Below are 14,152 nucleotides of genomic sequence, written 5' to 3'. Positions count from 1 at the left end.
GCAAGTGGGAGACTGAAGGAAATATGCCCTATAGGCAATAATAAAGTTATTATTTATTTCCTTATATCATGATAAATGTTTATTATTCATGCTAGAATTGTATTAACCGGAAACATAATACATGTGTGAATACATAGACAAACAGAGTGTCACTAGTATGCCTCTACTTGACTAGCTCGTTAATCAAAGATGGTTATGTTTCCTAGCCATAGACATGAGTTGTCATTTGATTAACGGGATCACATCATTAGGAGAATGATGTGATTGACTTGACCCATTCCATTAGCTTAGCACTTGATCGTTTAGTATGTTGCTATTGCTTTCTTCATGACTTATACATGTTCCTATGACTATGAGATTATGCAACTCCAGTTTACCGGAGGAACACTTTGTGTGCTACCAAACGTCACAACGTAACTGGGTGATTATAAAGGTGCTCTACAGGTGTCTCCGAAGGTACTTGTGTGAGTTGGCGTATTTCAAGATTAGGATTTGTCACTCCGATTGTCGGAGAGGTATCTCCGGGCCCTCTCGGTAATGCACATCACTATAAGCCTTGCAAGAATTGTAACTAATGAGTTAGTTGCGGGAAGATGCATTACGGAACGAGTAAAGAGACTTGCCGGTAATGATATTGAACTAGGTATTGAGATACCAACAGTCGAATCTCGGGCAAGTAACATACTGATGACAAAGGGAACAACGTATGCTGTTATGCGGTTTGACCGATAAAGATCTTCGTAGAATATGTGGGAGCCAATATGAACATCCAGGTTCCGCTATTGGTTATTGACCGGAGACGTGTCTCAGTCATGTCTACATAGTTCTCGAACCCGTAGGGTCCGCACGCTTAAAGTTCGATGACGATCAGTATTATGAGTTTTTGTGTTTTGATGCACCGAAGGTAGTTAGGAGTCCCGGATATGATCACGGACATGACGAGGAGTCTCAAAATGGTTGAGACGTAAAGATCGATATATTGGATGACTATATTCGGACACCGGAAGTGTTCCGGGTGATTTCGGATAAAACCGGAGTGCCGGAGGGTTACCGGACCCCCCCCCCCCCGGAGAAATAATGGGCCTTAGTGGATAGAGAGAGGGCTGGCCTAGGGCAGGCCACGCGCCCCTCCCCTTTGGTCCGAATTGGACTAGGAGAGGGGGTGGCGCCCCCTTTCCTTCTCCCTCTTCCCCTTCCTTTCCCCCTCCTAGTAGGAGTAGGAAAGAAGGGAGTCCTACTCCTACTAGGAGGAGGACTCCTCCTCCTGCCGTGCCATAGAGGGCCGGCCGACCTCCCCCCTTGCTCCTTTATATAGGGGGGCAGGGGGCACCTCTAGACACACAAGTTGATCATTGATCCCTTAGCCCTGTGCGGTGCCCCCTCCACCATAATCCACCTCGATCATATCGTAGCGGTGCTTAGGCGAAGCCCTGCGTCGGTAGCAACAACATCACCATCATCACGCCGTCGTGCTGACGGAACTCTCCCGTGAAGCTCTGCTGGATCGGAGTTCGTGGGACATCATCGAGCTGAACGTGTGCTGAACTCGGAGGTGCTGTACATTAGGTACTTGGATCGGTCAGATCGTGAAGACGTACGACTACATCAACCGCGTTGTGCTAACGCTTCCGCTTTCGGTCTACGAGGGTACATGGACACACTCTCCCCTCTCGTTGCTATGCATCACCATGATCCTATGTGTGCGTAGGAATTTTTTTAAAATTACTACGTTCCCCAACAATATGATCAAGACATGATGTGATATAATTTGTTGTATGAGATGATCATGTTTTGTTAAAGTTATCGGCAACTGGCAGGAGCCTTATGGTTGTCTCTTTATTGCATAAGATGCAAGCGCCATATAATTGCTTTTCTTTATCACTATGCGATAGCAATAGTTGCAAAAGCAATAGTTGGCGAGACAACCATGTGACGACACATTGATAGAGATCAAGATGATGGAGATCATGGTGTCACGCCGGTGACGATGGAGATCATGATGGTACTTTGGATATGGAGATCAAAGGCACAAGATGATGATGGCCATATCATGTCACATATTTTGATTGCATGTGATGTTTATCTTTTATGCATCTTATTTTGCTTAGTACGACGGTAGCATTATAAGATGATTGAGCGAGTCCTGGAGTAAGGGGTCCTCGGGCATCCGGCCTGTGTGACATGGGCCTGACTAATGGGCTATGAAGATACAAGACAGAAGACTCTCGCCTGTGTCCGGATGGGACACTCCTTGGCGTGGATGGCAAGCCTAGCGTGCGTATATGAAGATTCCTTTCTCTATAATCAACTTTGTACAACCCTAGTCCCTTCCGTTGTATATATAAACTGGAGGGTTTGGTCCGTAGGGTCAATCGTAATCATACAGGCTAGACTTCTAGGGTTTTAGCCATTACGATCTCGTGGTAGATCAACTCTTGTAACCCCCATACTCATCAATATCAATCAAGCAGGACGTAGGGTATTACCTCCATAAAGAGGGCCCGAACCTGGGTAAAACTTTGTGTCCCTTGTCTCCTATTACCATCAACCTTAGACGCACAGTTCGGGACCCCCTACCCGAGATCCGCCGGTTTTGACACCGACACTGGTGCTTTCATTGAGACTTCCACTGTGTCACCGTCAAAAGGTTCGATGGCTCCATCCATCATCTACAACGATGCTTCTCTAGGGGAGGTTTTTCTCCCCGACCAGATCTTCATATTCGGCAGCTTCGCACTGCGGGCCAACTCGCTTGCCCAGCTAGACCAGATCGACAGCTACGCCCCAGGTCACCAAATTAGTTTTGGAAACCTGGATTATGTCGCTGATACCCGAGGAGACTTGATCTTCCAAGGATTCACGACCCCAACCTCCACTCTGGCCTTAGAACCAGAGCGTCTTGCCAGGTCTGAAGACGGGATTTCTAGACCCGTCGGACTATCTGTGGCCACTAGGCCCAGTACGGGAGAGTCGGAGGAAGCAGCGTTGCCGGCAACCATCACAAAGCTGGACCCTTCCCCGGATACTGGCTCCGAACTCTCGGAGTCGGCATCGCGTGAGCTCAGCCTAGGAATTCCCTTCCCGCCATACTCCACGGATTTTTTTTCTCCCTCAACAAACCTCGCCTTTAAGCGAGGCTCTAGACTTGATGCGATCCCTCATGATTACGGAGGAGCAACGTCTGAACTACGCCCAGCCCAGACTAGGGGCTGAGAGCGGGGAATTTTACGTCCCACCCACCACCCACTTCATCGCCACAGTTGAGGACTTAACTGACATGCTCGATTACGGCTCCAAAGACATTGACGGTATGGACGACGATGCCGGAGAAGAGCAAGCCAAAAACCCGCCATTTACCGGACGCTGGACGACCACCTCTTCGTATGACGTGTACATGGTGGATACACCCAAGGAAGGTGACAGCGATAACGAGAAAAATCCAGTAGAGGATAAACCTCCCGAGATTCAACCAAAGTGCCGACGGTGCCGCTCTAAATCATGCCGCAGCAAAGACATCAATACTGGCACGAGAGACAACAATACTCCGGACGATGCCGAAGACCAAGAAAACCCCGTCGAGCAAAACTCCGAACAGGACGATCGAGAAGATGGGCAAGTTAGCCCTGATGAACAGGCTGCAAACGAAGACTCGGAGGACAGTAATTACCTTCCACCCTCCGAGGATGAGGTGAGCGTCGGCGATGAAGACTTTATCGTGCATGAGGAACCTCTCGAGCAGGAGCGCTTTAAGCAACGGCTAATAGCCACTGCAAGGAGCCTGAAAAAGAAGTAGCAGCAGCTTCAAGCTGATCAAGATCTGCTCAACGATAGATGGACTGATGTCCTGGCAGCAGAGGAATACGGCCTCGAGCGTCCAACCAAAAGTTACCCAAAGCGTAAACTACAACCTCAATTCGATGACGAGTCACTTGAGCCCGTACCATCAGCACATAATGTGGTTGATCGACCACCACATGGCCGGGACAAAATGACAACTCAAGCCGAACACCAGCACGTCACCTCGCTGTAAAGGCAGAGATAAAACAGCTCGGGGATACACGTATGACCTGCGGCAGGACCTGAAGAATAAAGCATGTCTGGCCAGATCGATCCACGGATCGCGGGGGCATGCCCCGACGCACGACGACGGCTATCAAACCGAACATGGCAAGCACAATCATGTCCGGGATGAAAGCCGCAGACGGACTCCATCCGAACTGCGTCACGATCTGGCTCGATATAGAGGCGCCGCACACCCCCTCTGCTTCACTGATGAAGTAATGGAACATGAATCCCAGAAGGGTTCAAACCCGTGAATATCGAATCATATGATGGAACCACAGATCCCGCGGTATGGATTGAAGACTTTATTCTCCATATTCATATGGCCCGTGACGATGATCTTCATGCCAACAAATACCTCCCCCTAAAACTCAAGGGGCCAACTCGGCATTGGCTGAACAGCCTGCCTGAAATCTCTATTGGCAGCTGGGAAGACCTGGAAAACACCTTCCGCGACAACTTCCAAGGCACATACGTCAGTGAAGGAAATATGCCCTAGAGGCAATAATAAAGTTATTATTTATTTCCTTATATCATGATAAAAGTTTATTATTCATGCTAATTGTATTAACCGGATACATAATACATGTGTGAATACATAGACAAACAGAGTGTCACTAGTATGCCTCTACTTGACTAGCTCGTTAATCAAAGATGGTTATGTTTCCTAACCATGGACAAAGAGTTGTTCTTTGATTAACGGGATCACATCATTAGTTGAATGATCTGATTGACATGACCCATTCCATTAGCTTAGCACCCGATCGTTTAGTATGTTGCTATTGCTTTCTTCATGACTTATACATGTTCTTATGACTATGAGATTATGCAACTCCCGTTTGCCAGAGGAACACTTTGTGTGCTACCAAACGTCACAACGTAATTGGGTGATTATAAAGGATCTCTATAGGTGTCTCCAAAGGTACATGTTGAGTTGGCGTATTTCGAGATTAGGATTTGTCACCCCGATTGTCGGAGAGGTATCTCTGGGCCCTCTCGGTAATGCACATCACTTAAGCCTTGCAAGCATTGCAACTAATGAGTTAGTTGCAGGATGATGTATTACAGAACGAGTAAAGAGACTTGCCGGTAACGAGATTGAACTAGGTATAGGATACCGACGATCGAATCTCGGGCAAGTAACATACCGATGACAAAGGGAACAACGTATGTTGTTATGCGGTCTGACCGATAAAAGATCTTCGTAGAATATGTAGGAGCCAATATGAGCATCCAGGTTCCGCTATTGGTTATTGACCGGATACGTGTCTCGGTCATGTCTACATTGTTCTCGAACCCGTAGGGTCCGCACGCTTAAGGTTATGATGATAGTTATATTATGAGTTTATGCATTTTGATGTACCGAAGGTTGTTCGGAGTCCCGGATGTGATCAAGGACATTACGTGGAGTCTCGAAATGGTCGAGACATAAAGATTGATATATTGGACGGCTATATTCAGACACCGGAAGTGTTCCGGGTGATTTCGGAGAAAACCGGAGAGCCGGAGGGTTACCGGAACCCCCCCGGGAGAAGTAATGGGCCATATGGGCATTAGTGGAGAGAGAGAGGGGCAGCCAAAGGTGGGCCGCACGCCTCCTCCCCCCTGGTCCGAATTGGACTAGGAGAGGGGGGCGGCACCCCCCTTTCCTTCTCCCTCCCCACTTCTTTCCCCCTCCTAGTAGGAGTCCTACTCCTACTAGGAGGAGGACTCCTCCTTGGCGCGCCATAGGGGCCGGCCGGCCTCCTCCCCCTTGATCCTTTATATACGGGGGCAGGGGGCACCCCTAGACACACAAGTTGATCCACGTGATCATATTCTTAGCCGTGTGTGGTGCCCCCTTCCACCATAGTCCTCGATAATATTGTAGCGGTGCTTAGGCGAAGCCCTGCGACAGTAGTACATCAAGATCGTCACTACACCGTCGTGTTGACGGAACTCTTCCCCGGCACTTTGCTGGATCGGAGTCCGGGGATCGTCATCGAGCTGAACGTGTGCTAGAACTCGGAGGTGCCGTAGTTTCGGTGCTTGATCGGTCGGGCCGTGAAGACGTATGACTACATCAACCAAGTTAACGCTTCCGTTGTCGATATACAAGGGTACGTAGATCACACTCTCCCCCTCTCATTGCTATGCATCACCATGATCTTGCGTGTGCGTAGGAAATTTTTTGAAATTACTACGAAACCCAACAGTGGTATCCGAGCCTAGGTTTTATATGTTGATGTTATATGTACCAGTAGAACACAAGTGAGTTGTGGGCGATATAAGTCATACTGCTTACCAGCATGTCATACTTTGGTTTGGCGGTATTGTTGGACGAAGCGGCCCGGACCGACATTACGCGTACGCTTACGCGAGACCGGTTCTCCCGACGTGCTTTGCACATAGGTGGCTTGCGGGTGACAGTTTCTCCAACTTTAGTTGAACCGAGTGTGGCTACGCCCGGTCCTTGTGAAGGTTAAAACAGCACCAACTTGACAAACTATCGTTGTGGTTTTGATGCGTAGGTAAGATTGGTTCTTGCTTAAGCTCGTAGCAGCCACATAAAACATGCAACAACAAAGTAGAGGACGTCTAACTTGTTTTTGCAGGGCATGTTGTGATGTGATATGGTCAAGACATGATGCTAAATTTTATTGTATGAGATGATCATGTTTTGTAACCGAGTTATCGACAACTGGCAGGAGCCATATGGTTGTCGCTTTATTGTATGCAATGCAATCGCGCTGTAATGCCTTACTTTATCACTAAGCGGTAGCAATAGTCGTGGAAGCATAAGATTGGCGAGACGACAACGATGCTACGATGGAGATCAAGGTGTCGCGCCGGTGACGATGGTGATCATGACGGTGCTTCGGAGATGGAGATCACAAGCAGAAGATGATGATGGCCATATCATATCACTTATATTGATTGCATGTGATGTTTATCTTTTATGCATCTTATCTTGCTTTGATTGACGGTAGCATTATAAGATGATCTCTCACTAATTATCAAGAAGTGTTCTCCCTGAGTATGCACCGTTGCGAAAGTTCTTCGTGCTGAGACACCACGTGATGATCGGGTGTGATAGGCTCTATGTTCAAATACAACGGGTGCAAAACAGTTGCACACGCGGAATACTCAGGTTATACTTGACGAGCCAAGCATATACAGATATGGCCTTGGAACACGGAGACCGAAAGGTCGAGCGTGAATCATATAGTAGATATGACCAACATAGTGATGTTCACCAATGAAACTACTCCATCTCACGTGATGATCGGACATGGTTTAGTTGATTTGGATCACGTAATCACTTAGAGGATTAGAGGGATGTCTATCTAAGTGGGAGTTCTTTAAGTAATATGATTAATTGAACCTAAACTTATCATGAACTTAGTACCTGATAGTATCTTGCTTGTTTTATGTATGATTGTAGATAAATGGCCCGTGCTGTTGTTCTGTTGAATTTTAATGCGTTCCTTGAGAAAGCAAAGTTGAAAGATGATGGTAGCAATTACACGGACTGGGTCCGTAACTTGAGGATTATCCTCATTGTTGCACAGAAGAATTACGTCCTGGAAGCACCGCTGGGTGCCAGGCCTGCTGCTGGAGCAACACCAGATGTTGTGAACGTCTGGCAGAGCAAAGCTGATGACTACTCGATAGTTCAGTGTGCCATGCTTTACGGCTTAGAAGCGGGACTTCAACGACGTTTTGAACGTCATGGAGCATATGAGATGTTCCAGGAGTTGAAGTTAATATTTCAAGCAAATGCCCGGATTGAGAGATATGAAGTCTCCAATAGGTTCTATAGCTGCAAGATGGAGGAGAACAGTTATGTCAGTGAGCATATACTCAAAATGTCTGGGTATAGTAATCACTTGATTCAAATGGGAGTTAATCTTCCAGATGATTGCGTCATTGACAGAATTCTCCAATCACTACCACCAAGCTACAAGAGCTTCGTGATGAACTATAATATGCAAGGGATGAATAAGACTATTCCCGATCTCTTCGCAATGCTGAAAGCTGCGGAGGTAGAAATCAAAAAGGAGCATCAAGTGTTGATGGTCAACAAGACCACTAGTTTCAAGAAAAAGGGCAAAGGGAACAAGAAAGGGAACTTCAAGAAGAACAGCAAGCAAGTTGCTGCTCAAGAGAAGAAACCCAAGTCTGGACCTAAGCCTGAAACTGAGTGCTTCTACTGCAAGCAGACTGGTCACTGGAAGCGGAACTGCCCCAAGTATTTGGCGGATAAGAAGGATGGCAAGGTGAACAAAGGTATATGTGATATACATGTTATTGATGTGTACCTTACTAATGCTCGCAGTAGCACCTGGGTATTTGATACTGGTTCTGTTGCTAATATTTGCAACTCGAAACAGGGACTACGGATTAAGCGAAGATTGGCTAAGGACGAGGTGACGATGCGCGTGGGAAACGGTTCCAAAGTCGATGTGATCGCGGTCGGCACGCTACCTCTACATCTACCTTCGGGATTAATATTAGACCTAAATAATTGTTATTTGGTGCCAGCGTTAAGCATGAACATTATATCTGGATCTTGTTTGATGCGAGACGGTTATTCATTTAAATCAGAGAATAATGGTTGTTCTATTTATATGAGTAATATCTTTTATGGTCATGCACCCTTGAAGAGTGGTCTATTCTTATTGAATCTCGATAGTAGTAACACACATGTTCATAATGTTGAAGCCAAAAGATGCAGAGTTGATAATGATAGTGCAACTTATTTGTGGCACTGCCGTTTAGGTCATATCGGTGTAAAGCGCATGAAGAAACTCCATACTGATGGACTTTTGGAACCACTTGATTATGAATCACTTGGTACTTGCGAACCGTGCCTCATGGGCAAGATGACTAAAACGCCGTTCTCCGGTACTATGGAGAGAGCAACAGCTTTGTTGGAAATCATACATACAGATGTATGTGGTCCGATGAATATTGAGGCTCGTGGCGGATATCGTTATTTTCTCACCTTCACAGATGACTTAAGCAGATATGGGTATATCTACTTAATGAAACATAAGTCTGAAACGTTTGAAAAGTTTAAAGAATTTCAGAGTGAAGTTGAAAATCATCGTAACAAGAAAATAAAGTTTCTGCGATCTGATCATGGAGGAGAATATTTGAGTTACGAGTTTGGTGTACATTTGAAACAATGCGGAATAGTTTCACAACTCATGCCACCCAGAACACCACAGCGTAATGGTGTGTCCGAACGTCGTAATCGTACTTTACTAGATATGGTGCGATCTATGATGTCTCTTACTGATTTACCGCTATCATTTTGGGGTTATGCTTTGGAGACGGCCGTATTCACGTTAAATAGGGCACCATCAAAATCCGTTGAGACAACGCCTTATGAACTATGGTTTGGCAAGAAACCAAAGTTGTCGTTTCTGAAAGTTTGGGGTTGCGATGCTTATGTGAAAAAGTTTCAACCTGATAAGCTCGAACCCAAATCGGAGAAATGTGTCTTCATAGGATATCCAAAGGAGACTATTGGATACACCTTCTATCACATATCCGAAGGCAAGACTTTTGTTGCTAAGTTCGGACTTTCTCGAGAAGGAGTTTCTCTCGAAAGAAGTGAGTGGGAGGAAAGTAGAACTTGACGAGGTAACTGTACCTGCTCCCTTATTGGAAAGTAGTGCATCACAGAAAACTGTTTCTGTGACACCTACACCAATTAGTGAGGAAGATGATGATAATGATCATGAAACTTCAGAACAAGATACTACTGAACCTCGTAGATCAACCAGAGTGAGATCCGCACCAGAGTGGTACAGTAATCCAATTCTGGAAGTCATGCTACTAGATCATGATGAACCTACGAACTATGAAGAAGCGATGGTGAGCCCAGATTCCACAAAATGGCTTGAAGCCATGAAATCTGAGATGGGATCCATGTATGAGAACAAAGTATGGACTTTGGTTGACTTTCCCAATGATCGGCAAGCAATTGAGAATAAATGGATCTTCAAGAAGAAGACTAACGCCGACGGTAATATTACTGTCTACAAAGCTCGACTTGTCGCAAAAGGGTTTCGGCAAGTTCAAGGGGTTGACTACGATGAGACCTTCTCACCCGTAGCGATGCTTAAGTCTGTCCGAATCATGTTAGCAATTGCCGCATTTTATGATTATGAAATTTGGCAGATGGATGTCAAAACTGCATTCCTAAATGGATTTCTGGAAGAAGAGTTGTATATGATGCAACCGGAAGGTTTTGTCAATCCAAAGGGAGCTAACAAAGTGTGCAAGCTCCAGCGATCCATTTATGGACTGGTGCAAGCCTCTCGGAGTTGGAATAAACGCTTTGATAGTGTGATCAAAGCATTTGGTTTTATACAGACTTTTGGAGAAGCCTGTATTTACAAGAAAGTGAGTGGGAGCTCTGTAGCATTTCTGATATTATATGTGGATGACATATTACTGATTGGAAATGATATAGAATTTCTGGATAGCATAAAGGGATACTTGAATAAGAGTTTTTCAATGAAAGACCTCGGTGAAGCTACTTACATATTAGGCATAAAGATCTATAGAGATAGATCAAGACGTTTAATTGGACTTTCACAAAGCACATACCTTGACAAGATTTTGAAGAAGTTCAAAATGGATCAAGCAAAGAAAGGGTTCTTGCCTGTGTTACAAGGTGTGAAGTTGAGTCAGACTCAATGCCCGACCACTGCAGAAGATAGAGAGAAAATGAAAGATGTTCCCTATGCTTCAGCCATAGGCTCTATCATGTATGCAATGCTGTGTACCAGACCTGATGTGTGCCTTGCTATAAGTCTAGCAGGGAGGTACCAAAGTAATCCAGGAGTGGATCACTGGACAGCGGTCAAGAACATCCTGAAGTACCTGAAAAGGACTAAGGATATGTTTCTCGTATATGGAGGTGACAAAGAGCTCATCGTAAACGGTTACGTTGATGCAAGCTTTGACACTGATCCGGACAATTCTAAAATCGCAAACCGGATACGTGTTTACATTAAACGGTGGAGCTGTTAGTTGGTGCAGTTCTAAACAGAGCGTCGTGGCGGGATCTACGTGTGAAGCGGAATACATAGCTGCTTCGGAAGCAGCGAATGAAGGAGTCTGGATGAAGGAGTTCATATCCGATCTAGGTGTCATACCTAGTGCATCGGGTCCAATAAAAATCTTTTGTGACAATACTGGTGCAATTGCCTTGGCGAAGGAAGCCAGATTTCACAAGAGAACCAAGCACATCAAGAGACGCTTCAATTCCATCCGGGATCTAGTCCAGGTGGGAGACGTAGAGATTTGCCAGATACATACGGATCTGAATGTTGCAGACCCGTTGACTAAGCCTCTTCCACGAGCATAACATGATCAGCACCAAGGCTCCATGGGTGTTAGAATCATTACTGTGTAATCTAGATTATTGACTCTAGTGCAAGTGGGAGACTAAAGGAAATATGCCCTAGAGGCAATAATAAAGTTATTATTTATTTCCTTATATCATGATAAAAGTTTATTATTCATGCTAGAATTGTATTAACCGGAAACATAATACATGTGTGAATACATAGACAAACAGAGTGTCACTAGTATGCCTCTACTTGACTAGCTCGTTAATCAAAGATGGTTATGTTTCCTAACCATGGACAAAGAGTTGTTATTTGATTAATGAGATCACATCATTAGTTGAATGATCTGATTGACATGACCCATTCCATTAGCTTAGCACCCGATCGTTTAGTATGTTGCTATTGCTTTCTTCATGACTTATACATGTTCCTATGACTATGAGATTATGCAACTCCCGTTTGCCAGAGGAACACTTTGTGTGCTAGCAAACGTCACAACATAACTGGGTGATTATAAAGGAGCTCTACAGGTGTCTCCAAAGGTACATGTTGAGTTGGCGTTTTTCGAGATTAGGATTTGTCACTCCGATTGTCGGAGAGGTATCTCTGGGCCCTCTCGGTAATGCACATCACTTAAGCCTTGCAAGCATTGCAACTAATGAGTTAGTTGCAGGATGATGTATTACAGAACGAGTAAAGAGACTTGCCGGTAACGAGATTGAACTAGGTATAGGATACCGACGATCGAATCTCGGGCAAGTAACATACCGATGACAAAGGGAACAACGTATGTTGTTATGCGGTCTGACCGATAAAAGATCTTCGTAGAATATGTAGGAGCCAATATGAGCATCCAGGTTCCGCTACCGAATCTCGTAGGTCAACCAAAGTACAGTCCGCACCAGAGTGGTACGGTAATCCTGTTCTATAAGTCGTGTTACTAAACCATGATGAACCTACGAACTATGACGAAGGGATGATGAGCACAGATTCTGCGAAATGGCTAGAGGCCATGAAATCTGAGATAGGATCCATGTATGAAAACAAAGTGTGGACTTTGGTTGACTTGCCCGATGATCAGCAAGTCATGGAGAACAAATGGATCTTCGAGAGGAAGATGGACACTGATGGTAGTGTTACTATCTACAAAGCTCGACTTGTTGCAAAATGTTTTCAACAAGTTCAAGGTGTTGACTACGATGAGATTATCTCAATCGTAGCGATGCTTAAGTCTGTCCGAATCATGTGCCGCATTTTATGAAATCTGGCAAATGAATGTCAAAACTGAATTCCTTAATGGATTCTTAAAGAAGAGTTGTATATGATGCAACCAGAAGATTTTGTCGATCCTAAAGGTGCTAACAAAGTGTCCAAAGCTCTAGCGATCCATCTATGGACTGGTGCAAGCATCTCGGAGTTGGAATATATGCTTTGATGAGTTGATCAAAGCATATAGTTTTATACAGACTTGCGGTGAAGCCTATATTTACAAGAAAGTGAGTGGGAGCACTACAACCTTTCTGATAAGTATATCTGAATGACATATTGTTGATCGGAAATGATGTAGAATTTTCTGGAAAGTATAAAGGAGTGTTTGAAAGGAGTTTTCCAAGGAAATACCTTGGTGAAGCTGCTTACGTATTGAGCATCAAGATCTATAGAGATAGATCAAGATGCTTGATAAGTTTTTTCAATGAGTACATACCTTGACAAGTTTTTGAAGTAGTTCAAAATGGAACAGTCAAAGAAGGAGTTCTTGCCTGTGTTGCAAGGTGTGAAGTTGAGTAAGACTCAAAGCCCGACCACGGCAGAAGATAGAGAGAGAATGAAAGGCATTCCATATGCATCAGCCATAGGTTCTATAAAGTATGTCGTGCTGTGTACCAGACCTATTGTATACCCTGCCCTGAGTTTGGCAAGGGAATACAATAGTGATCTAGGAGTAGATCACTAGAAATTGGTCAAAATTATCCTTAGAGGACTAAGGAAATATTTCTTGGTTATGGAGGTGATAAAGAGTTCGTCGTAAAGAGTTACATTGATGCAAGCTTTGACACCGATCTGGATGACTCTGAGTCTTGATCTAGATACATATTGAAAGTGGGAGCATTTAGCTAGAGTAGCTCCGTGCAGAGCATTGTAGACTTAGAAATTTGCAAAATATAAACGGATCTGAATGTGGCAGACCGGTTGACTAAACCACTCTCACAAACAAAAACATGATCACACATTAGTACTCTTTGGGTGTTAATCACATGGCGATGTGAACTAGATTACTGACTCTAGTAAACCCTTTGGGTGTTAATCACATGGTGATGTGAACTATTGGTGTTAAATCGCATGGCGATGTGAACTAGATTATTGACTCTAGTGCAAGTGGGAGACTGAAGGAAATATACCCTAGAGGCAATAATAAAGTTGTTATTTTATATTTCCTTATATCATGATAAATGTTTATTATTCATGCTAGAATTGTATTAACCGGAAACTTAGTACATGTGTGAATACATAGACAAAACATAGTGTCACTAGTATGCCTCTACTTGACTAGCTCATTAATCAAAGATGATTAAGTTTCCTAACCATATACATGTGTTGTCATTTGATGAACGGGATCACATCATTAGAGAATGATGTGATGGACAAGACCCATCCGTTAGCTCAGCATAATGATCGTTTAGTTTTATTGCTATTACTTTCTTCATGACATATACATGTTCCTCTGACTATAAGATTATGCA

The sequence above is a fragment of the Triticum urartu genome, chromosome 4A, assembly GCF_056163025.1.
Source record: "Triticum urartu cultivar PI428250 chromosome 4A, HENAU_Tu73, whole genome shotgun sequence".
In the NCBI taxonomy this organism is placed as follows: Eukaryota; Viridiplantae; Streptophyta; class Magnoliopsida; order Poales; family Poaceae; genus Triticum; species Triticum urartu.
The sequence above is the reverse complement of the archived record's forward strand: the minus strand, read 5'-3'. Positions refer to the sequence as shown.